Raw genomic sequence first — 24203 nt, forward strand, 5'->3', positions numbered from 1 at the left:
GCTGCCCCTGGTGGCTGGGGGGTGGGGGTGCAGGGGGACATGAGTGGGGGCCTGGTGGAGGCTGCCCCTGGTGGCTGTGGGGTGGGGGTGCAGGGGGACATGAGGGCCTGGTGGAGGCTGCCCCTGGTGGCTGGGGGTGGGGGTGCAGGGGGACATGAGTGGGGGCCTGGTGGAGGCTGCCCCTGCACTGCTGGGGGGTGGGGGTGGTGGGAGACATGAGTGGGGTCCTGGTGGAGGCTGCCCCTGCACTGCTGGGAGGTGGGGGTGGTGGGAGACATGAGTGGGGGCCTGGTGGAGGCTGCCCCTGGTGGCTGGGGGGTGGGGGTCTGGTAGACATGAGTGGGGGCCTGGTGGAGGCTGCCCCTGGTGGCTGGGGGGTGGGGGTGCAGGGGGACATGAGTGGGGGCCTGGTGGAGGCTGCCCCTGGTGGCTGGGGGGTGGGGGTGCAGGGGGACATGAGTGGGGGCCTGGTGGAGGCTGCCCCTGCACTGCTAGGGGGTGGGGGTGGGGGTGGCGGTAGACATGGGTGGGGGCCTGTTGGAGGCTGCCCCTGCACTGCTGGGGGGTGGGGGTGGTGGGAGACATGAGTGGGGTCCTGGTGGAGGCTGCCCCTGCACTGCTGGGGGGTGGGGGTGGTGGGAGACATGAGTGGGGGCCTGGTGGAGGCTGCCCCTGGTGGCTGGGGGGTGGGGGTGCAGGGGGACATGAGTGGGGGCCTGGTGGAGGCTGCCCCTGCACTGCTGGGGGGTGGGGGTGGTGGTAGACATGGGTGGGGGCCAGGTGGAGGCTGCCCCTGGTGGCTGGGGGGTGGGGGTGGTGGTAGACATGAGTGTGGGCCTGGTGGAGGCTGCCCCGGGTGGCTGGGGGGTGGGGGTGGTGGTAGACATGAGTGGGGGCCTGGGGGAGGCTGCCCCTGGTGGCTGGGGGGTGGGGGTGGTGGTAGACATGAGTGGGGGCCTGGTGGAGGCTGCCCCTGGTGGCTGGGGGGTGGGGGTGGTGGTAGACATGAGTGGGGGCCTGGTGGAGGCTGCCCCTGCACTGCTGGGGGGTGGGGGTGGTGGGAGACATGAGTGGGGGCCTGGTGGAGGGTGCCCCTGCACTGCGGGGGGTGGGGGTAATAGGGGACATGTGTGGGGGCCTGGTGGAGGCTGCCCCTGCACTGCTAGGGGGTGGGGGTGGTGGTAGACATGGGTGGGGGCCTGTTGGAGGCTGCCCCTGCACTGCTGGGGGGTGGGGGTGGTGGGAGACATGAGTGGGGTCCTGGTGGAGGCTGCCCCTGCACTGCTGGGGGGTGGGGGTGGTGGGAGACATGGTTGGGGGCCTGGTGGAGGCTGCCCCTGGTGGCTGGGGGGTGGGGGTGCAGGGGGACATGAGTGGGGGCCTGGTGGAGGCTGCCCCTGCACTGCTGGGGGGTGGGGTGGTGGTAGACATGGGTGGGGGCCTGGTGGAGGCTGCCCCTGGTGGCTGGGGGGTGGGGGTGGTGGTAGACATGAGTGGGGGCCTGGTGGAGGCTGCCCCTGGTGGCTGGGGGGTGGGGGTGGTGGTAGACATGAGTGGGGGCCTGGTGGAGGCTGCCCCTGGTGGCTGGGGGGTGGGGGTGGTGGTAGACATGAGTGGGGGCCTGGTGGAGGCTGCCCCTGGTGGCTGGGGGGTGGGGGTGCAGGGGGACATGAGTGGGGGCCTGGTGGAGGCTGCCCCTGCACTGCTGGGGGGTGGGGGTGGGGGTGCAGGGGGACATGAATGGGGGCCTGGTGGAGGCTGCCCCTGGTGGCTGGGGGGTGGGGTGCAGGGGGACATGAGTGGGGGCCTGGTGGAGGCTGCCCCTGCACTGCTGGGGGGTGGGGGTGGTGGTAGACATGGGTGGGGGCCTGGTGGAGGCTGCCCCTGCACTGCTGGGGGGTGGGGGTGGTGGGAGACATGAGTGGGGGCTTGGTGGAGGCTGCCCCTGGTGGCTGGGGGGTGGGGGTGGTGGTAGACATGAGTGGGGGCCTGGTGGAGGCTGCCCCTGGTGGCTGGGGGGTGGGGGTGCAGGGGGACATGAGTGGGGGCCTGGTGGAGGCTGCCCCTCTTGGCTGTGGGGTGGGGGTGCAGGGGGACATGAGTGGGAGTCTGGTGGAGGCTGCCCCTGGTGGCTGGGGGGGTGGGGGTGCAGGGGGACATGAGTGGTGGCCTGATGGAGGCTGCCCCTGGTGGCTGGGGGGTGGGGGTGCAGGGGGACATGGGTGGGGCCCTGGTGGAGGCTGCCCCTGGTGGCTGGGGGGTGGGGGTGCAGGGGGACATGAGTGGGGGCCTGGTGGAGGCTGCCCCTGGTGGCTGGGGGGTGGGGGTGCAGGGGGACATGAGTGGGGGGCCTGGTGGAGGCTGCCCCTGGTGGCTGGGGGGTGGGGGTGCAGGGGGACATGAGTGGGGGCCTGGTGGAGGCTGCCCCTGCACTGCTGGGGGGTGGGGGTTGTGGGAGACATGAGTGGGGGCCTGGTGGAGGCTGCCCCTGGTGGCTGGGGGGTGGGGGTGGTGGTAGACATGAGTGGGGGCCTGGTGGAGGCTGCCCCTGGTGGCTGGGGGGTGGGGGTGCAGGGGGACATGAGTGGGGGCCTGGTGGAGGCTGCCCCTGGTGGCTGGGGGATGGGGGTGCAGGGGGACATGAGTGGGGGCCTGGTGGAGGCTGCCCCTGGTGGCTGGGGGGTGGGGGTGCAGGGGGACATGAGTGGGGGCCTGGTGGAGGCTGCCCCTGCACTGCTGGGGGGTGGGGGTGGTGGGAGACATGAGTGGGGGCCTGGTGGAGGGTGCCCCCGCACTGCTGGGGGGTGGGGGTGGTGGGAGACATGAGTGGGGTCCTGGTGGAGGCTGCCCCTGCACTGCTGGGGGGTGGGGGTGGTGGGAGACATGTGTTGGTGATCAGTGGTGCAAGGTGACATGTGGGTTGGCTGGTGGGCATGGCCATGGTGGATGGGTTGCCTGTGGGACATGAGCAGGGGTGCAGGGTAGTACCCTGTGGTGAGGGCTGCCTGCAGGGCCGTGGAGGGTGTAGAGTAGTGGTCTTCAAACTTTTTTGGCCAGGGCCCCCCTGAGCAAAATTTGGGCAGGTCGGGACCCCCCAGAAATGCCAAATAGACAGTATATATTGCGCGCCGTCACCTGCTCCCATCAAAGTCGCTGGGCTCCCTCATCCCACTCCTACCCAGTCGCTGGTCTCTCCCCACCCCATCACACACCCAGGGCTCTCCCCACTCTGCTCCCATCACTATCCCATGGTTCCCGCCCATTGTGCTCCCACCATAGTCCCTCGGTTCCCCCATCCCGTTCCCAACACAGTCTGAGGGCCAGTGGCGGCTGGTGAATCTTTTTTAAGTGGAGGGGCATTAAGGGGAGGTTCGGGGGGGTTTCCCCCTGTGAATTTTTTTTTAAATAATAGGTTAAAATGTTGCATTGTAGAGCATACTTTTAACAAAAAATGGGTAAATAGCCAAACAGTTTGCAATTGTTGCTGGGAGTCCAGGGGGCAGGCATTGATATTTTATTTCTATCGCGCTCGTACACAAGTGTTTCAGAGCGTGACAAGGCAAGGGAGGGGAACAGAGGAGAATAAAACAGCGATCTTACTAGGCCCAGTGACATTGAGAACGCGCAAGTGTGAGGGGAAAAGTGCATGGAAGGGGGGAGAAGTGGAAAATGCGAAGCAGAGGAGAAATAGATAAATAACAATAAATAAATAATAAAGGCAACAAACAGTGGTAGTGCAGCCAGCAATTTGCAAGTGCTACGTTTAAGGCAGCAGACAGGGTAGGTCTGATAAGTGCAGGAAGAAAGATGGTTCTCCTCAAGTTTTAGAGTGGCAGGGCGCTGTTCCAGAGGGAGGCCCCAGCCGAAGACGGAGATCTACGCCCAGCTCGTTTCTTTGATAAACGACTGACCCTGAGGGAGTTGGAGGTAGAGGAGTGAAGAGCTCGAGAGGGGAGGTATTTGCGGAGGAATAGCTGAAGGTATTTTGGACCGAGGCCCCAGAAAGCCTTGTGGACAAGGCAGAGGGTTTTGAATGATAGATGTCCGGTAAAAAGATACCATCCCTGTCCCCTGGGCCCCACTGGTCCTAACACAATGAACATGATTATGTGTATATATAAGGCGCTGCACATTCATACAGCAATCACTCTATCATTCACATGAGCATCCATCACCATACACTCACTCATAACGCATCCATACACATGTTTAAATAAAAACAATGAACATAAACGTACCTTCTGCATTGGCCTGTGTGTGGGTGCTGCTCCAGCTGCTCTGTCCGTATGTGCGAGGAGGCGCAGGAGCTCCCCCTCGGACATACAGACATGCAGTGCCCCAGCCAGCATTTCCAATGAGCTATGCAATGCTGGCGAAGCAAAACGCCCCAGCACTTGCATGGCTCAGTGAGCATGTGCGGCTGGGGAACTAAACTGAACTGTCAAAGGGAAACAGTGTTTCCCTTTGACAGTTCAGCCAGCCCAGGAGCACTCCATTAGCTGGATAAAGCAGCTGAGGGAGTGCTCACTGTTTCACTGGGCTGGCTCCTTAGCTCCTCCATAATGGGTGAGGGGCCACTATGCAGTTAGTAATGTTGACCATTGTTGCTGAATATATCACAATTTACTTACATTTTAACACAAAGCACCCCTTTGGGTACTATTGAAACAGTGGGCTTCATAACTACTCTGGCGGTAGCTGTGCCGGTAAAACCGGCACGGCTGCCACTGGAGTTGCATCCGGGTCTGGCACCCGGGAATGGGCAATTACTAGGTCATGCCGAGTTAGGCGGACATGATAATTGCCCTTTCGAAGGTGCCGGTAGATCCCCATTCCCATTTGAGCCCCATATGGCTCAAATGGGAAGGGGGAGCTCGGATGCACCGGCACTGTTAATAACGGTGCTGGTGCATCCGACGAGCTGAGGTCAGACCTGGCGGGGGCTGTCAAGCACCCACGAGCACAACTCTTACTATGGCGGAACGGTAGCAACGGTGCCGCTAGCTTACCAGCACCGTTGTTACTGGTCCGCCATAGTAGTAATGAGGCCCAGTCTGTGACTAAAGGAATGAATATCCATTTACAACTGTGGGCCACTTTTTCATTGTTGCCTGAGACAGTTTCATGCTTCAGCCCGCCCATGTGGGCCACCCCTGCCCATTTCTTCCAATCTAAAAAAAAAAAAAAAAAATCTTTTTTCATGCTGAGCTCTCAGGGCCCCCCTGGGATGCACCCGCGGACCCCTAGGGGGTCGCGACCCACAGTTTGAATACCACTGGTGTAGAGGGAACACCTGGGGGGACCCACATGGCCATATCACGTGTAGCATTCCCCTGCAACACCGAAATACACGTACCGAGCCAAATCGCGTGTGAAACTTCCCGCGCACCCCTGGAATCCACGTACCCAGCAAAATCGCGTGTTGAACTTCCCGCGCACCACTGAAATCCATGCACCCGGCCAAATCGCGTGTGAACTTCGCCCGCACCCCTGAAATCCACGTACCCAGCAAAATTGCGTGTTTAACTTCCCGCGCACCTCTGAAATCCACGTACCCGGCCAAATCGCGTGTGAACTTCGCGCGCACCCATGTAATCCACGTACCCAGTCAAATCGCGTGTGGAACTTCCCGCGCACCCCTGGAATCCACGTACCCAGCCAATTCGCGTGTGAAACTTCCCGCGCACCCCGAAATACACGCACACGTTATTTTTCAGTCAGCGGGTGTCCGTGTTTGTGGGTACCCCTTTGCACGTCATTTGTCCTGGAGGGCCACAGTATTGGACATTCATCATAGCTGTATATAGGTGCTATTTGTTGGCGCACCTTTTGGCGCACATTTTTTACAGGCGCAGGGACGCTACCGCCTGCTTTCTTGACCGTGCGCTGTTTTGCCCTATTCGATTCCATGAATACGTGTTGTAGGCGAGCGTGTGGGCGTTCCGCGCACTTGCACCCTTTACTTCCCCCGTGACGCCCACATTTTGGCAAGTTGTTCCCCATTCCGAGTGTTACGCCCCGTGTTCCGCCTACTTTTGTAGCGTGCGCCGCGCTATGTGCGATTTTTGCTGTGGCCTGTGCGATTTTCGCTGTGACCTGGCGCACGCCGTTAGATGGCCTGTGCGCCAACGTGCGCCGCACACTTTTTGAGCACACATCAGATGGTTTTTTCGTGCACGCCCTTCCATGAATCGATGTGCGCTGCTTTTCGTGTGATTTTCGCAATTGCACTGCGATTTTCGCAATTCCACTGCGATTCGCACGTTTTTGCCCACTTGCGCCGCGCTATTTATTCCATGAATCGGCCTCTTAACATATGCTAATAATGGCAGCCAAAATGCTTATGGTTGCCAAATTACATTGAGTAAGTAAATTGAAAGTGAATTTGTAGATTCCTCTCTAATTTATCCTGTGAATAGCTGTCTCCCGTATTTTCAGAAGAATACCTTCTTTAAAATTAGATATATCTATCCTGTTAGAGAGGCACATCAACTAATTAAATGCCATGATCACTCCAGATACATTACCCTAGATCACAATTTGTTTTAGACATATTTATCCACGTTGCTCCCTATCATGTTACACTTATTCACTGATATTCTGTAAAAGTCTATTAGGCCCTCTGCCTGGAGATCAGCATACACTACTTTCATCAAAAAGACTGAATAATCCCCAAACAATGTTGAGTCTTCCAAGGCATTATCATTGAAAATATGAAATAGTAAATGTGTCAATATAATAGTAGCAAATCACCTTAATAAACACGTGGTTGCAATTATTTTTAATGATCTTAAAGAATGAATACCCAGAGATTGATTGGCCAGGGATTGCATATCCAATAATCTTAATTTACCAATGGTGTAATAAGATGCTGAGAAGGCATTTGACAATTGTGCGGGACTTGACTCTGACAACCCCTGCATTTCTGATACCTTAATGAGAGTAAATCGTGCAGTATATCAGGAGTTAAACGGCTGCAGAGTTTCCCATCATAGAGGCTTGTTATTTGGAATATGGATATAGCATTGCATATGTCTAAAAAAATGAGCTATCTTAAAAATCACTTTACAAAGAATCTGGAAGTTGCATTAAGCGGCTGGGAGCGTGTTCAAACGATGGTCATGTCTCCCACTGTTTTCTACACGTATGTGACTGCATACCATATTTACCCTGAAGTTGAATGGGAAGCCTAGCTGCCACAGGTAGAGAAAATATGGTGAAAATTAAATTCTACCAATATTCACATTCTTATTTGCCTCAATCCATACATATGTAGAACATTTATATTTTTTGAAGCATCAAACAAGGATTATTAATTTCATCTGGGTCTCTAAAGGGTTAATTATGGAAATTATACGAGCTCTACTGAAAGGAAGATTGGGTACTTCCGGATTAAATAATTTCCTCCTGGTCATACCAACTAATAAAACATTTACAAAGTATGCACATTACATATAGGGATTGGAATAACAATGCGATGTTTAAAATATGATGATCTCTCATAACATAGAAAATGACATTTACAAAAATCTTTTTGCAAAGCACTTCAAGCATGTAAAATATCACACTGTGGCGAGGGTGTAGAGTTTGGTGTGAACAAACGATAACTTCAGGAATTCTTTACCCATGACCTCAACAAAAAAAATATTGAATCTATATGACTAACGAAAAATATTTGAAGATGCTCTGTAGTATAGGGGTTCAATAAGAAATCCTTCAACAAAAAGACACTTCATGACTTTACCCAGATTTCTGATGAAGCAGGAAACTTGCAAAGTGGGAGAACATTTCTACAGATAATAACATTCTTTCAAGGGAAGGCAATAGAGGTTAAACCATTTGAAAACATGTTAATTATGAAACCTACTCAGCTGAAACATCCATTTGGCATAAAAGTGTCATGGAACTATGTGTTCAAAATGACACATATGGAGGGATAATGGGAAGACAGCTTGAATATTGGGGAAGAGACTGAGCAAAGTTACGGTGGGATCCTAAAGTCTTGGGGGGAGGGGGAAACGTCCTCTTTCAATGCTAGAATCGGAATCAGCCATTCTCAGCTATGTCACACATGCCACAGCGCCAACCCTCTATCCATAAAATGTGCATCCAGTTTAGAGCCACATGAGCAATGCATTGTAGGGTGTCCTGTCATTTTTTTCGAATGTAAAAGTTTCGAATGACAAACGTTTGATTTTTTTTTGTCGAAATGCCATTCTTTCTTTGAAAAAATTCGAAAGTGCCGTCGACATGGGTTAGGGTTAGGGTGGCGTGGGGACTGAGGGGGAACCCCCCCACCCACAATATTCAATAAAACCTTAAAACGTTACATGGAGCTGTCCACTGTTGAAATTACAGCACTGGACAGCCCCATCTAACGTTTCAAAGTTACAAAAATAAAGCATTGAAATGCTACTTTTAACATGTAAAAGTGCATTTCAGTTGAAACTAGTCCATGGCCCTCATTACGACCCTGGCGGAATTCGGAAAACGATGGCGGAAATGCAATACCGCCATCGAATAGCGCTCGGTGCGACTATGATCCGTCACCGCAAAGTACGATGCCATTAGCGACACCGTAGTGAACGCCAACGCTAACTGCACCAAGCACGCGCGCGCGCCATGGCAAACCGTAAACACCACCATGGCGCAAGGGTACGCCAATTCCGACCCTAGCGGACATGTACCTAACGCCATCAAGCATGGCGGAATGCACCATTCCGCCATGGTGAGAAGTACGGCATCGCGAATCAACCGTAAACGGCCCCACTGAGTGCCCGTACACCGCTCCCTGCCCACAAAGTACAACTCCCCGTAGGTGCAATGAAGTCACAATGCAACCAGTGAAATGTACAAGTCACCCATGCATGCCAACGAACAAAAGAAACACAACAGGGGCCAATGGGAGCTGCAGGGCACAGATGGCACGAATACAGAAGCCATCCCAATGGACATGACCACAGTCCCCCACCAAGAAACGCACGCAAACACAGGCACCTGTGACCAGCAATATTCCGAAAATCACATCATTCCACCAGTCCACCTGGCTGACCGGCATCTGTTACACAAAACCCAATCCCCCGCCCCTGAGCATGACAACATTCAAACTGTCATATTGGCAGCCCCCATCCCTGACCTCACGGGCTTCGTAGGCAAACGCGCCCAGTACAGTACCACGCAACTAAACTCCGAAGCTGGAACCCAGTGCAGATCTCCTCACAATACATCGCCCCCCAAATAGGCATATGCCACATCACTTGCAAAGAAGAACGCTACACGGGCCAAATCAGAATAGAAATTTAATGCACATCAAAATCACCAAGCCCATACAGCCATCAGGCCATGAACTCCAAAACACATTTCACCATTGTGGGCTGCATCCGCAAGAAATGACCAGCCACTACTTGTGTGACGCCCTGTTCCCTCATGGTACACAGAGCCACATTCACGTACGAAAAGGCAACATGGAAGCGCACAGAACCGCAGGGCCGTCCCAATGGGGAGGCACTAGTCCAGCTGAAAGGCCGAAATGTTGCTCCGAGCCACTAGTACTGCGTAAGGGCATGTGGCCCATTGGCGATCGTCCCATAAGATCGTAATGCTGCTCCACTGATTAACACGAAGCAGCAGGTGTCGGGAGTAAAACCCATCTGCAGGAGTGGCATACAGATGGCAGTGGCAAAAGGGGAGGAGATACCTGTCAACCAAAAGAAAAGAAAAAGAACAGAATGGCCATCAGAACTACATTCGAACAACTCACTTCAATGATCACACTAAATCCACAGCCATATGCATGCTAGCCCACTCCAAAGGATCATCACCACCCCAAAACCACTTGCGACTCATAACTATCTATATCGAGGTGTAAACATCATCACAAACGAGTGTACCTGTGCATGCGTCTGTGAAAACAGAATCCATCAGATGGGATTGGTAACGTGCATGGACACAAGTGTCTGAGGGCGCGTCGAGACAGGGAGGGCTCAACAAGGCCAGATAGACGATGCTCCCACTATGGCAGCCCTGCATCACATAGCGCAGGGGAGGCGGACAGATTCCAAGAAGCCCTGTACATGGCAAACTCTGTATCAAATCACCTGCCCATGCATCCATTCATCATTCCCTCATCCCGGGATTAAAACGCCTGAATATTTACTCACATAACATTAGAAATATCAATTGAGTCTGTGCGTTATGCAGCCTGCAAAATCCACAGTGCCCCAGCCCGTAATTCCAGTGTAGTGAAGTAACATGTATTTGGGAACGTCCGGCCTCATCGCCCACGTCGCTATTGCGCATCCCAAACCATTCATATCAATCATTGCATTCTCGCCATGGCCCCTGTCCCAAGGACATTGAACAATAGAACGTTATATTTGCAGTCAGACCTGTGGGCATCTCCTCGCCGCTAGCTGAAAACCGAAAGCGCCGCCCTTCGAATTCCTCATTTGCAACATCACGTCGAAGAGGCATCTGTGGCCGTTTGAATACACTAATTAATCCATCGAGTGCGGCTGTGTGTGAAAATGGCAACTGCCTTCACCCACGAATGGGACGCTGTCAGGACGAGGTGGGGGGGTCTGTACTTCCGCTCTCTATATGGCAGAGGAAAGGCACAGAGGACCCCAGCCAAGATTCTCTGATATGGTAACGTTGGACGAGCAATCAAGGCCTAGCTTCTCAGGAGGTGATGCAGGCTGGTTCTTAAGTACAGTGTATCCCCAAGCCCCCACAAAGGAATGTCCACACACTGTATTACTGAAAACACAGTCTTTATATAATTAATATTCAAAGGTTATGTACACTTATCACAATAATGCACTTTGTGCTCCGGAAAATCAACAATGGTAAATATCTACAATTCTAAAGTGGTACCACTAATATTCGATTAGAGTGCATTCAACAAGGCTGTGAAAATGCCACACGGATCAATAGCAATGAAACCAGCAATAGAGAGAAGAGAGAAAGCAGACGGATGAAACAATAGGCAGACGACTGGTCCTCGCTACTGGACACAGCTCTGAGTGGAGATCCCCCCACCTGGGCAACCTGTAAAATAACGATATATAAAACAAGCCCAGTCCATATATTGTTCAAGAGTCTCGTTCTCTCCCACAATGTTTTACCCCCCCAATGTACCTGGTGGAGTAGAGTTCGTCGGCGAGGCGTCGACCGATCCTTCTGGAGTGACTCCCTTTAAGGCAGGAGCCACGGATCGTCGAGAGGCGTTGCGGACTCGGGGTTCGGTGTCGGGGAATCGGCGGCCCTTCTTGAATGTCGCCCCTTTCAAGCGGGAGACACGGGGCGCCGAACGTCCGACCGTGAACCGGGTAGAACGACGTCGATGAGGCAGCAGGCTTTGATCCGAGCGGTGCTCGTCGACGACAGAGCGTTGGCGTCCTGCAAGGAAGAGGCATGCGGGGCACCTCGGTGACGATAGTTCTGGACCGCAAAGAGATGAGGAAGAACTGTGGCCCAGCAAGGGCGTCGAGTCGTCGGCGTCTCTGCGGTCTTTGGGTGGCGGGAAACCCACCGGTGGATACTCCTCGGCGCGTCGACGGTCAGGCCTTCTCCCACAGGAGACGGCACGGCGATGCAGACGAGAGCGTCCGTTGATCAAGTGAAAGTTCTTAGGCAAACGGGAGCGCGGCGGCTCCGGTCGGCGACGGCGGTCGTCGACAGTGGCGGACAACAGTCCGGGCGCTTCGCTTTGGGATTCCTCAGCAGTCCCCGTATCGGGTCGGCAGCCTGTCGTAGGTCTGTCTACCAGGGAGCGTTGGCAAAGGTCAGCTGTGCACGATGGTCCCTCGTAGCTCGGGAAGAGGGCGCCTTACCAGGTCCTCTCTGGGTCAGTCCTTGGAGACACAGCAGCCTTTAGATCGTGAAGGAGAGCCACGGCAATCCTTCTCTTCCAGCAGGGCCTCAAGGTCAAGCGTCAGTTACTCCAGTTACTCGTCGTAGTGGACTTCAGCTTCTGAACAATTTCCAGTGGTGAGAGGTCCCCAGATATACTATTCGGTCTCTCATCCACACTGCTGGCACACACTCAGCAGCCAATCGTACAGAAGGGCATTCATGCAGTCGGTCAGCCAATCAGGCACGCAGGGCATTCAGGCCACTCTTCTCCCGCTCAGACACTCACAACAAGGAATGTGGATTGAGACAAGTACTCAGCCATTCAACTCTACACACTGCATTCAGTCCAGTTTCGGGCAGGGCTGTCTCATTCTTTGTCTCTCATGGCAGAAACCAGACAGCCACAACACGGAGTGCATATTGGTCACACTCCCCATTCACCCAGGTCCCACCCACAGGAGGTACCCACAACATACAGTCAGCGGGAAGGCTCCAGTAAGTCTAGCTGGGCCTTCACAACAACACCATATACGGAACTTCCACCCAACAGCCAGTCAGGGGGAAGGGACAGAGTCAGGGCTTCCCGGGACTTCGGGAAAACAAGGTATCAGGGGATAGAAAGCAAGAGGCCACCGGGGCCATCTTGTTTCCTATCAGGAATCAACTGATTCCAATGGCAGGGCCGGGGTACCCCAAAATGGCGGATACCCAGCGCACCTGTCGAATTCAGCATGTAGCTGCCACCAGCCCATACCCTACTCTGTGGGCCACCCACGGGTGTCCAAAAACATACACTAGGGGCTCAGGGTTGTACCCCTACCCATGGGTGCCATAAGGGTATCCCATGGGTCTGTTCACCAAACCAAAAGAGAGAGCTGCACCGCCAGGAGTCCCGCATGGACTTCTGCGCGGAAAACACGACAGAACACACGATAAGAACAGAAAAAGGACAAGGATACGGAGGCCCTGTCCCTCCGATGCATTTCCAGCATCACAGTCGCCCCCCCCAGACTGAGGTTAGGGTGCCTAATCTCCCACGGGATAGACACCCTCATCCAGACGGTCAACATACCTTCTGGAAAGGCCATCTGCATTATCGTGACTCTTCCCTGGTCTGTGCTCTATGGTGAAGTCTAGCCCTTGCAGGCTAATGGACCACCTGAGCAGTTTCGGATTTTCACCCTTCATCTGCATAAGCCATTTCAGGGGCTTATGATCTGTTTGGACCTTGAAGGTGGACCCCGTAAGGTAGGGCCTAAAACGCCTAAGGCTCCAAACTATACTAAAACATTCCTTTTCAACAGTAGCCCACCTAAGTTCTCTACCCTTGAGTTGTCTACTGATGAATATGATAGGATGTTCTCTCCCTTTGTCATCTAACTGGGACAAGACAGCTCCAATTCCGGTGTCGCAGGCATCCGTCTGGACGATAAAGGGTCGGCTGTAGTCAGGTGCACACAACACGGGTGCCCTGCACAGACTTTCTTTCAAGCCATCAAAGGCCCTCTGACAGTCTTCAGTCCAATTAACCTTCCTAGGCTGTTTGGGTGAAGTCAGAGCTGTCAGTGGTGCGGCTATGGTCCCATAGTCCGCCATGAAATTGCGATAATACCCAGTGAGGCCCAAAAAGGCTCTCACCTGGGTTTGAGTAGTGGGAGTCTCCCAGCTCTGTACGTCCTGTACCTTACTGGAAAGAGGCTGGATTTGACCCCCTCCTACCTCATGACCAAGATAGGTAACTTTCCCCTGAGCTATCTGGCACTTGGTAGCCTTGATAGTGAGGTTAGCCCTTTTCAAGGCCTGCAACACTTTATCCAGGTGTGTCAAATGCGCTTCCCAGGTGGAACTGTAGACGGCAATGTCGTCTAGATAGGCCACACAAAAGGCCTCCAGCCCACTGAGCGCATGATTGACCAACCTCTGGAAAGTGGCAGGGGCATTCTTCAACCCAAAAGGCATGACCCTAAACTGGTAGAGTCCCTCTGGTGTGGAGAATGCCGTCTTTTCCTTGGCATGGTCCGTCAGAGCTATTTGCCAATAGCCTGAGGTGAGGTCAAAGGTGCTCACAAATTTGGCAGCACCTATGGTGTCCACGAGCTCATCAGCCCTGGGCAATGGGTGCGCGTCAGTTTTGGTGACGGCATTGACTCCTCGGTAGTCCACACAGAACCTCCAATCTTTGGTACCCGCCTGGGAACTTGCCTTGGGGACAAGGACCACTGGACTGGACCAGGGACTGGTTGAGGGTTCAATTACACCCAGATCCAACATCTTGGCGACCTCAGCCTGGATGTGGTTCTTAACGGTATCTGACATACGGTAGCACCTGCTCTTGACAGGCACGCTGTCACCAGTGTCAATTTCATGCCTACACCAAGGTGTAAGGCCCGGTGTCAGCGAAAACAGAGAGGCATACTGCTGGAGCAAAGCCCGGCAGGCCCTCTGCTGCTCTGTTGTCAAATCGGGAGAGAGCTGTACTCCCTCCACTGAGCCGTCCTGAGGGTTGCTATGCAGCAAATCAGGAAGGGGCTCACTCTCATCCTCTTCTTGCCCTGAAGCTAGCAAGAGACATGAGACTTCTGCTCGCCGGTGGAAAGGCTTGAGCCTGTTGACATGGAATACCTGAGGGGCTACCCCGGAGGCACCCAGGTCAACCAGATAATTGACTTCGCCCATCTTGGAGATTATCCTGAAGGGTCCAGTCCATTTGTCTGCCAACGCTCTAGGCTTGGTAGGCTCCATCACGAGGACTTCCTGTTCCGGAGTCCAATCGACCTGCGAACCTTTAAGGTCATGCCAATACTTATTCAATTCTTGGCTGGCCTTGAGATTTGCTGTTGCCTGACCCATCATCTGTGTCATCCTCCGTCTGAGGCCTAACACATAGTCCCCCACTTGCTTGGCGGGACCTGGAGGGGTGGCCTCCAAGCCTTCTCTGATCAAGGCGAGGGGCCCCCTCACGGGATGTCCAAAGAGTAACTCAAAGGGGCTGAAACCAACACCCTCTTGAGGTACCTCTCTGTAAGCAAACAGCAGGCATGGCAGGAGGAGATCCCATTTCCTCCGTAGGGGCTCTTCCAAAGCACCTAGCATGCCCTTGAGAGTTTTGTTAAATCTCTCAACCAGACCATTGGTCTGGGGGTGGTAAGAGGTGGAGAACTTGTAGGTTACCCCGCACTCTTTCCACATGGTCTTCATGTAACTCGACATGAAGTTGGATCCTCGGTCGGAGACAACTTCCTTGGGGAATCCAACACGGGTAAAAATGCCCAGGAGAGCCCGGGCCACCACCTTGGCAGTAATAGTCCGAAGGGGTATAGCCTCAGGGTACCTGGTGGCATGATCAACCAAGACCAGGATGAACCGATGTCCACCTGAAGTGGGAGGGTCCAGGGGACCGACAATGTCGATGCCCACCCTCTCAAACGGTGTGCCGACCACTGGCAATGGCTGCAGTGGGGCAATGACCCTGCCTCCAGTCTTGCCAGATAACTGACAAGTGGGGCAGGTCCGGCAGTGGGACTCCACTTCCACTCCCATCCGAGGCCAGTAGAAGTGGGCAGAGAGCCTCTGCTTAGTCTTCTTGGTACCAAGATGACCAGCCAAGGGCACTTCATGCGCCAACTGCAGTAGGAAGGGCCTGTAAACCTGGGGTACCACCAACCTCTTGAGGGCACCAGGTTCAGGCTTAGTGGGCTCACTAACAAGGAGCTCACCCTCCCAATAAATCTTGAATGTCCTAGGCACTTCACCTTGTGCCTGGGACAGGGCCTGCGTCCGCAGACCCTCGAGAGAGGGACACTCTCTCTGCCCTTTACAGAAGTCCGCCCGGGAGGGTCCCCCTTCAGCTAACAAGCATTGAAGGTCGGGATGATCCTCCGGGTTGAGAACCTCTCCCACAGGAGAGTCTTCTGTCTCTTCTCCCACAGGAGTTGAGTCCGGGTTTTCCACTGGACCCAGCCCGTCCGGAGCATGGATCCCAATGGGTGCTGTCGGAACAGCAGGAAGAGAAGGTGTTCCTCCCACAGAGGTGGCCTTCTTGGTCTTCCTTCTTCGTGCCTTAGGCCTCGCCTTTGGCTCGGGTACCTGACTCACAGCCAGACCCGGTGTCACCTGTGACCTAGTGACCGCAGCAGCAGTCATGGGAAGACCAACTCTACTAGATCATTACCAACTCTACTAGATCATTACCTAACAGAATGTTAGCAGGGACATTGTCCTGAACCAGGACAGGAAGCTTTGCTGTCTTGTCTCCAATCATGAGTGTGACTAAGGCTACAGGCGATAATTTGGGAGGCCCACCAGCTAACCTGGTGGTTCTCAGAGGAGCACTTACATAGTCCTCTGGCTTGAGCAGGGTCCTGTCCACCACTGTCATGCTTGCCCCAGTGTCTCTCAAACCAGTAGAAGGCTGGCCATTCACGAGGACACTTCTCAAAAACCTACGGGTGTTCTGCGGGATAGTCGCCAGTACTTCTGCGTACTGGTCCCAGGCCCCAAGGGACACTAAGGAAATCTCTACTGGAGCACCAAATGTGATTCCGGTAGAGGAGGGGAGGACGGTGGCCTCCACCTCAGACACGGGGTAAGGGTAGGTCAGGCTGACAGCCTGTACTCCAAGTGCCTTACCTTTACACTTGGAGTCACCCCTTCGGTGATCCAGAGCCCCACAATCCCAACAAGTGCTAGGAGTGCGAGGTACGGTACTGGAACCACTGGGAGCCTGCTTTGCAGCAGGTGGACCACTACTCTTATTCCCACCCACAGAGAACTTATCCCCACTAGATTTTTGGTTCTTAGGAGAGGAAGGTTTTGTTTTATTCGACTGTGACTGCTTGGGGGACTCCTCAGCTTTCTGAGAGGCCCCCTTCTCTTTATCCTTGTCCTTCCCACTGGAGTCCTTAGGGGACACCCGGTGGGAGACCCACTTGTCAGCCAACCTAGCCAGCTTAAAGGGGTCCAAAATGTTCTGGTCAGCAACATACTGACGCAGCTCTGGCGAACAGGCTTCAGAAAAATGCTCAAAAAACAACAGGTGGGATAATTCAGCAAAAGTTTTCACCTTGTACCCATCAATCCACCCCATCATGTTCATGTGCGCAGCACTCACCCAGTCAACCCAAGACACATTCTCTCGTTTCTTAAAATCCCTGAACCTTTTAAGATATTGGGTAGGTGTCCTGCCAAACTTGGCAATTAAAGCAGACTTCATACACTCATACTGACCCCTTTCTTCCACACTCAGTTTCAGAATACAGTCATATCCAGTTTGAGGTACTCTACTTAACAAACACTTAGCCCAATCTCTTTTATCCACATCATGAATTGCACAAGCCATTTCAAACGCTTCAATCCATTGGAGGATATCTGAACCCTCCAAAAACACACCAACCAAATCTTTCATAAACTTGGTGGCTGGGGACCTGCCACTCTCAATTGGTTTAGCTGAAGTCTCCACTCGAGCTTTCTCTAACTGGATTCTCTGACATTCAGTGTCCTTATCTTTGAGCGCAAGATCCCTATTCTTGAGTTCCACTTGCTGTGCCAGCTCCTCTTTCTTAAGCTCAGCTTCTATTTCCAACTTGCGATATTCAAAGGCCAATTTCATCCTTAATAACTCAAGTTCCATGGAATTGCTGGGGTTCGGAACAGAGGCAGCAGGAATGGCGGCATTCCCAGAAACAGATTCAGCGACAACCCCAGGGGCAGAGTCCTCACTGGTTGCATCCCCCCCTTCATCAAGAGTTTCACCATCAGTCTGGTAGTCCACCAGGGCAGCTATCAGCTCAGCCCTAGACTTATCCACAAAGTCTAACTCCCTGGCTCCACAAGCACTCTGGAGAGCCTCTAAGCTCATCCGAGTCAATTTACCATTCGCAATGGTCTCCATCGCTTGTAATGCAGTTATTTGGAACACACCTAAACCTTAATTCAATAAAGTGCAGATATTTTGTAAGTGGCACAGTTATACACTGATTCTTAAAACCATAAGCATCCCACCGCTGCCACCAAGCTTGTCAGGACGAGGTGGGGGGGGTCTGTACTTCCGCTCTCTATATGGCAGAGGAAAGGCACAGAGGACCCCAGCCAAGATTCTCTGATATGGTAACGTTGGACGAGCAATCAAGGCCTAGCTTCTCAGGAGGTGATGCAGGCTGGTTCTTAAGTACAGTGTATCCCCAAGCCCCCACAAAGGAATGTCCACACACTGTATTACTGAAAACACAGTCTTTATATAATTAATATTCAAAGGTTATGTACACTTATCACAATAATGCACTTTGTGCTCCGGAAAATCAACAATGGTAAATATCTACAATTCTAAAGTGGTACCACTAATATTCGATTAGAGTGCATTCAACAAGGCTGTGAAAATGCCACACGGATCAATAGCAATGAAACCAGCAATAGAGAGAAGAGAGAAAGCAGACGGATGAAACAATAGGCAGACGACTGGTCCTCGCTACTGGACACAGCTCTGAGTGGAGATCCCCCCACCTGGGCAACCTGTAAAATAACGATATATAAAACAAGCCCAGTCCATATATTGTTCAAGAGTCTCGTTCTCTCCCACAATGTTTTACCCCCCCAATGTACCTGGTGGAGTAGAGTTCGTCGGCGAGGCGTCGACCGATCCTTCTGGAGTGACTCCCTTTAAGGCAGGAGCCACGGATCGTCGAGAGGCGTTGCGGACTCGGGGTTCGGTGTCGGGGAATCGGCGGCCCTTCTTGAATGTCGCCCCTTTCAAGCGGGAGACACGGGGCGCCGAACGTCCGACCGTGAACCGGGTAGAACAACGTCGATGAGGCAGCAGGCTTTGATCCGAGCGGTGCTCGTCGACGACAGAGCGTTGGCGTCCTGCAAGGAAGAGGCGTGCGGGGCACCTCGGTGACGATAGTTCTGGACCGCAAAGAGATGAGGAAGAACTGTGGCCCAGCAAGGGCGTCGAGTCGTCGGCGTCTCTGCGGTCTTTGGGTGGCGGGAAACCCACCGGTGGATACTCCTCGGCGCGTCGACGGTCAGGCCTTCTCCCACAGGAGACGGCACGGCGATGCAGACGAGAGCGTCCGTTGATCAAGTGAAAGTTCTTAGGCAAACGGGAGCGCGGCGGCTCCGGTCGGCGACGGCGGTCGTCGACAGTGGCGGACAACAGTCCGGGCGCTTCGCTTTGGGATTCCTCAGCAGTCCCCGTATCGGGTCGGCAGCCTGTCGTAGGTCTGTCTACCAGGGAGCGTTGGCAAAGGTCAGCTGTGCACGATGGTCCCTCGTAGCTCGGGAAGAGGGCGCCTTACCAGGTCCTCTCTGGGTCAGTCCTTGGAGACACAGCAGCCTTTAGATCGTGAAGGAGAGCCACGGCAATCCTTCTCTTCCAGCAGGGCCTCAAGGTCAAGCGTCAGTTACTCCAGTTACTCGTCGTAGTGGACTTCAGCTTCTGAACAATTTCCAGTGGTGAGAGGTCCCCAGATATACTATTCGGTCTCTCATCCACACTGCTGGCACACACTCAGCAGCCAATCGTACAGAAGGGCATTCATGCAGTCGGTCAGCCAATCAGGCACGCAGGGCATTCAGGCCACTCTTCTCCCGCTCAGACACTCACAACAAGGAATGTGGATTGAGACAAGTACTCAGCCATTCAACTCTACACACTGCATTCAGTCCAGTTTCGGGCAGGGCTGTCTCAGTCTTTGTCTCTCATGGCAGAAACCAGACAGCCACAACACGGAGTGCATATTGGTCACACTCCCCATTCACCCAGGTCCCACCCACAGGAGGTACCCACAACATACAGTCAGCGGGAAGGCTCCAGTAAGTCTAGCTGGGCCTTCACAACAACACCATATACGGAACTTCCACCCAACAGCCAGTCAGGGGGAAGGGACAGAGTCAGGGCTTCCCGGGACTTCGGGAAAACAAGGTATCAGGGGATAGAAAGCAAGAGGCCACCGGGGCCATCTTGTTTCCTATCAGGAATCAACTGATTCCAATGGCAGGGCCGGGGTACCCCAAAATGGCGGATACCCAGCGCACCTGTCGAATTCAGCATGTAGCTGCCACCAGCCCATACCCTACTCTGTGGGCCACCCACGGGTGCCCAAAAACATACACTAGGGGCTCAGGGTTGTACCCCTACCCATGGGTGCCATAAGGGTATCCCATGGGTCTGTTCACCAAACCAAAAGAGAGAGCTGCACCGCCAGGAGTCCCGCATGGACTTCTGCGCGGAAAACACGACAGAACACACGATAAGAACAGAAAAAGGACAAGGATACGGAGGCCCTGTCCCTCCGATGCATTTCCAGCATCACAGACGCCCCGCCCGTCGTTGCAACTCGGTACAGTGATGAATGAGGGCCCACCGTTACTCGAGTACTACGTTCCACTGACCCTTCACAACTCTGTTCGTGACTGCACAGATAGTATGTGAACCAATGGGACCACAGCAGAATGAACATATCAACCAATGTTACACGGCCATCGGGTACAAATACATGATTGCAATAGCAAGATGCCATTCCACGAATTGCAGCGTTGTGCGCGGGACGTGCTCGGCCAAAGGGGAGAGCAGTTTGCACAGGTGGAATGAATCACCACAGGTGGAGGCCATTCAGCCTGAAAACACATAAATTGCACAGCCAGTCTCCTCCCACAACCACACCGAAATGCTACCGGCAGGACTCGCGATGTTGGCCCTGGGGGACCTGATAGCACTGCAAGTACTCCAACTCCAAGAAGAAGACGAACACCAACTACAACCGGCCGCACGGAGGAGACGCAGGAGGAGGAGGAGGCCAAGGCAGGGCCAGCAAGGGCCGCCAGCACAGCCACTACCACCACGCAGGCAGCCCGCAATCCCACGCCTCCGAGCACATCCGTTCAACCTCACTGATGAGCAGATCCACACCCTCTACCGTCTGGACCGGGACACCATAGCCGCCATTGTGGACATGACACAGGCTGACCTTGTCAGCATGATAGATAGCCCAACCGCCATCCCACCCCTACTGAAGGTGGTGTCTGTACTCCACTTCCTGGCCACAGGCACCTACCAGCACACAGTCGGACAGTTGCATGGCATTTCTCAGCCACTGTTCTCACGGACACTATTGCAAGTGCTCGATGCCCTCCTGCAGCACGCAGATGACTACATCTCCCTACCACGCTCGGAGCAGGAAATTACCAACACAAAAGTGGGATTCCATGCACTTGCCGGCATACCGGGTTGCATTGGTGCCATCGACTGCACCCATGTGGAATTGGTCGTCCCACATGCCATGGAGGCCCAGTACCGCAACCGAAAACAATTTCATTCTCTGAATGTACAAATGGTGTGTGACTCCAACAGGATCATTACACATTGTTGTGCCCGATTCCCTGGATCAACCCATGATTCTATGGTCTTGAGGAACTCTACAATACCACGCTACATGGAGCGACACGCAGGGAACAGATCCTGGCTACTCGGTGAGTCTCATTTCATGCATGATAATGTGGGGTATGTGATTCGGCAATGACCTGGCAGGAAGGGGGGGGGGGGTGTGCGTACGTAGCAATGGCATTCCACATCATACGTTTCTCGTCCACATACAGGTGATGCTGGATATCCACTGAAGAGATGGCTCCTCACACCAGTCCGGAACCCACGGGACCAGCATGAGGAGGACTACAACCATGCCCACTCACGTACCCGTGTAGTCATTGAACAGGCATTCGGCCTACTGAAGGGCCGTTTCCGCTGCCTCAGCAGGTCTGGCGGGGCACTCCTGTACCGCCATGAGAAGGTTGCAAAGATGGTGATGGCATGTGTCATGCTCCACAACATGTGCGTACGTAGAAATGTGCCCATGCCCCCTGACGCAGAACTGCAAGCACCTGATGATGGTCATGATGAGGGTGGGGATGTGGCAGCACCTCAAGGAGTCTGCGAGGCACCGGAGGGCCGTGACATTCGTCAGCATCTCATTGATGTATGCTTCTAGCACTCACGCCTGGTGGCTGATACATGGACACGGGACTCGTGGCACTGTGTGTGTCTGGGACATGCACAATATGGACTGTACGCCTATGATGGCCTAGTACACAAAGATCAATGTCCACACATCTCATTGGTTGATCGTGCACTTTTTATGGCATATGTGATATCATGTTGTACACCCTATCGACCCGCCACCCAAGTGAGCCCAACACACCCCCTCCACCCTCCTACCTCCCCCCCGAACACCAGTGTCCAAAGATGCTCATTGTCAGTGGGCAGTCGCTATTGCAAGCCCCCTCTGCGGGTATCAGGGGCACCCCTGCCTGTGGAACGCAGGTTCCTCCCAGATCTACGTTGGGGGCTGCCCTGGACGGAACTTGCAACGGATGATGTCTCTGCCTGCTCACGTCCATGCATGTCCCTAAGGGTTTGCGAGAGCTCAGTGAGCACACGGCGCACTGCGGCAAGTTCGGCACATACGTCCTTGGACGTCGCATGCAGTTCCCCCCTCAGGCTCTCGGTGCTTCTCTCCATTTGTGCCCTTAGTGTCTCTGTACCTCTCTCCATTTCTGCCCTAAGTGTCTCAGTTGATGTTTCTATGTCTGCCTTAGTGCCCCCACATTCATCGGCATGGTCCTTGAGGAGCGTGGCCAGTTGCTGCTGTTGCACGATTAACTGGTCGAGGGACTGTTGCCTCTGCTGGGCCATGGCCATTTGCGGGGGTGTCACAGAGGGGCTGTTGTCCTCATGTTGCCTTGCCACAGGGCTTGTGGGGGATGGCCAGTCATCGTCTTGTGGGTGCCCCTGCGTGGTATCCTCATGTTGTACGGGATGGGACAGACAGGGGGATTGGGACAGGTCATGGATGGATCTGACTTCGACATCCCCGTCTTCTGTGTCGGAGCATGCTGCCATCAATGGGGTGTCACCTATGGTGCTGCTGCCACCGGAGGCAGTGCCTTCTGTGGCATCCGTTGGGGGGACCTGTGGTGGTGGTGTTGTGGGCATGCTGGCTGCTGGGGTGCCTGTTGATGTTCCCTCCTCTGTGCTGCCACCTGATTTGTGCTGCTGCCGTGTCTTGATGCGTGCAGCTGAGGTGGAGGGTCTTTGGCCGTTGGTCTTGGCCCTCTTTGCAGGTGTGCTGGTAGGGGTGTCCTGAAGCTCGTCGTTTGGATCGGACCCTGTGGTGGAGTAAAGGAGGGCGAGGGTTATTGATGGGTCTGTGGGAATTGGAATGGCATTGTATCACATGCATTGGGGTGGTACCTGAGGGTGATTTGGGTCGGGGCCTTGGAGGTGCTTTCATTTGTGTGTGGAGTGAGGGTGCAGTTGTTTGGCAGCCTGCAGTTAGGGTGTGCCTGCTGCACGTGTAGTGCGTGTTTTAGGGGTTTTTAATTATTTGTGTATTTATTGTGGGTTTTAACGTGCGCTATCAGGCCGATGTGTGTGGACGTTCTCCTGGACATGTGTTTCTGTTGCACTATGTGGACGCATGGTACTTCACATGGATGGACTTTGTGGATTTGGCATTGTTTTATTTGGCCCACCTACCTGAATCTTCGGATGTCTGCACTCCTTTCTCCATCCCTCCGACTCCCTCTATGCTCTCCATTCCGATGGTGGAGGCACAGATTTCTTCCCAGGGGGTCAACTTGATGGGTGATTCAGGACCTCCCCCGGTGGCTGTGGCAATGTTGCGGTTGGCAGAGAGTATGCTGCGGACGCGTATCCGCAGGTCGTCCCATCGCTTACGGCATTGCTGTGGGGTGCGGGGTGCGGTCCCCACCGCACTTACCCGCTGTGCCACCAGAGCCCATATGGCCTTCTTGTTTGCAAGTGCCGTCCTGGTCATTTGCGTGCAGAAGACGACGGCAGCATTCTCCTGGAGGGTCTCTGTTAGCACGGTGAGTTCCTCACGGGAGAAGTGGACCTGCCGCTTGCGGTCGCACGCTTTCTTCGCTACTTTTCCCATTTTTCTTGGTTTCGCTAGGGTGGATGACGGGTTGGGGTGTGTCTCAGGGTAGTGATTTTAGTGGTTGTGTGGTTTTAGTGGTTTTATAGGTGTACGGCGGGATGTTTCCCGTTCCGGGCCCATGTTTTAACTTCCGTTTCCGTATATTTCCGGTCACTGTACTTTCCGGTAGGCGCACACTGCGGTGTCCGCTGTGATGGGTGGCGGTATTGCACCTAGGGCGTCGTACGGCGGCGGTGTGGGCCGTTTTGGGGTCATTTCCGCCATCGCGGACTTTGCACTTCCGCCATGCCGTGGTGCTCGTGCCCGATGGGTCGGAATGGGCCGCACTTTGCTCCTTCGTGCAATGGCGGAAACGCTACTTACGCTGTGGCGGTCCGGTCAGTCACTTTCCGCCAG

Source organism: Ambystoma mexicanum, chromosome 12 (assembly GCF_040938575.1).
Source record: "Ambystoma mexicanum isolate Mex_15411 chromosome 12, UKY_AmexF1_1, whole genome shotgun sequence".
Classification (NCBI taxonomy): domain Eukaryota; kingdom Metazoa; phylum Chordata; class Amphibia; order Caudata; family Ambystomatidae; genus Ambystoma; species Ambystoma mexicanum.